Source organism: Convolutriloba macropyga, unplaced genomic scaffold (assembly GCF_964194025.1).
Source record: "Convolutriloba macropyga unplaced genomic scaffold, txConMacr16.3 SCAFFOLD_3120, whole genome shotgun sequence".
NCBI lineage: Eukaryota > Metazoa > Xenacoelomorpha > Acoela > Convolutidae > Convolutriloba > Convolutriloba macropyga.
In genome coordinates, this window is record NW_027450049.1 from 10,231 (window position 1) to 12,500 (window position 2,270).

A 2,270-nucleotide genomic window follows, 5' to 3' on the forward strand; every position below is an offset into this window, starting at 1 on the left:
TATAACTCTCGATTGAACACATTGATGTTCTATTGTTGGTGCTTCCAATAAAATTGGAACACTTAAAGCAGAACCGATTCAAATAATAGCATTCTGATCAATGATTGCATTCCTTGATCAAGAACTGCTGGAGTCATTGTGATGGCGAATTTTCTTCATAAGAAAATTGCAAAGAGACGGAACTTAATGAGACTAGTATTATGTTGTTTCTAGTAAGCGGAAGCTGAAACAGCAACATGTGAAAATCAAGTTTTGTTCAATGATCTCGAGGCGATAAGTACTATGAAGCAACTAGTAGCCTAAGCATGACTCAGATTTGAGACAGTCAAAAAGACTGGCGAAACTTCTTCACATGAAAGTTACATAGAGAACTACAAATGTATACAGCGAGTATTATGTTGTTTCTAGTAGGCGAAAGCTGAAACATCAACATGTGAAAGTTGTCTGCAAACTGTAGAACGATATGTGATTAGTACTGTGCTGTTACTAGTAGCCAGTCTGACTGTAGAAGCCAAGACAAAGGGAAACTAATGCATCTGAAAAGGACAAGTTATGGAAAGGTATGCACGATAAGTATTATGTTGTTTCTAGTAAGCGGCAGCTGAAACATCAACATGTGAACGTCGTTGTGTACAGTAACCTAGAACTATATAGTCCTTAGTAACGTGCATTTACTAGTACCTGTAATTGGTATTCAGACTCAGGCAGTTTGGAATAGTTTGGCAAAGATGCACCAGAGAAAACTGGGATTTGATACAGAAATTGTTGAATACAAGTATTATGCTGCTTCTAGTAGGTTGAATCCGAAACATCAGCATGTGAAAATTGAAAACATTTCTGGTTCGAATTGTCACAAGTATTTGGTGATCTGAGTAGCCAAACTCACTACAACGCCAATTGAAGGCAAAAATTCTCAACGGGAAAAGCTATTCTCATTGAATGAGCTAACAAGACGAGTATTATGTTGCTTCTAGTAGGCGAAAGCCAAAACATCAACATGTGAAAGTCTTGCTGAACAAATTTAATGTTGTTGAGCTCAGTACCGTGTGAATTAGTAGCCATAATTGGCGAGCGAAAATTGAACTGGCGAAACTTCGTCTTTGGAAAATTGCAGATGCCGAGCACTTATTTTGCAACGAGTATTATGTTGACTGTAGTAAGCGAAAGCCGAAACAGCAACATGTGAAAGCTGTTGAAATTTGTGGTCATTTTGCAATAAGTACAAGGAGTGTAACTAGTAGCCAGGTCAAAATTTGGGATAAGAATGAGCAAAAATTCTGCATGAGAACAGTTGAAATTATGAAACTAAATTACAAAGACTAGTATTATGTTGTTTCGAGTACGCGAAAGCGGAAACATCAACATGTGAACGTTTGTAACGAAGTTTCGTTAATTTTCAGCCTAGTACTGAGCAAGAACGAGTAGCCTCATCTCCAATCCCACGCAAAATGTAGTGAAATATGTGAGTGAACCTTATTCACGGTGAGGGTTTCCCGAGGTCTGTATTGCAGCGAGTATTATGTTGCTTCTAGTAAGCGAAAGCTGAAACAACAACATTTGAAAGTTGGAATTAATGACTGAATGGAAACTTCGACCTGTGTTTGATAGTAGTAGCGAACAAAACTGCTGAATCGGTTTCTGTCTCATATTGGTCAGTGAACCAATTAAGAGACAATCAACTACATAACCTGAATTGGGCGAGAGAACCCCCTTAACTTAAGCATATCAGTAAGGGGAGGAAAAGAAATCAACTGAGAATCCCTTAGTAATGGCGAATGAACAGGGAAAAGCTCATCGGGAAGAGAAATGGCAACATTTCTCGGTGTCCGGTATGGTTTGATGCTAGACTGGTGAATTTGTCCTGATGTCTACTGGAAAGTAGCATCAAAGAAGGTGAAAATCCTGTAAAGGTCATTTTCGATACCAGTCATAATGGCTCATTCCTATGAGTAGAGTTGTTTGAAAGTGCAACTCGAAGCTGGAGATATGTCTCTCCAAAAGCTAATTATAAAGCGAGACCGATAGTAAACAAGTACCGTGAGGGAAAGTTGAAAAGCACTCTGAAGAGAGAGTGAAAAGTACGTGAAACTGTTGAAGGGGAACTGGAGTGAGCGTTACCATACTCAATGCCTTGATATTATATTCTCGGCTACCGAGTAGTGTAGTTGTCGTCTTTTGGCAAATCTTGTTAATGAATCGAGCAGAAGTTTTCCTCGGAATTCTTCTTGTTGATTCTAAACAAAATGAGATAAATTGATCTTGATTGCCTG

General features: G+C 38.6%; 1 non-coding gene across 1 annotated transcript in view; it reads left to right on the top strand.

The window, feature by feature from the left end:
- The first annotated feature begins 1,683 nt into the window (after nt 1-1,683).
- The window catches only part of LOC142355571 (large subunit ribosomal RNA), a 3,522-nt gene continuing 2,935 nt past the window's right edge, over nt 1,684-2,270 (top strand). Inside the window, exon 1 of the ribosomal RNA XR_012761263.1 lies at nt 1,684-2,270. This exon is cut by the window's right edge and continues 2,935 nt beyond it. This is a non-coding gene — a ribosomal RNA (large subunit ribosomal RNA).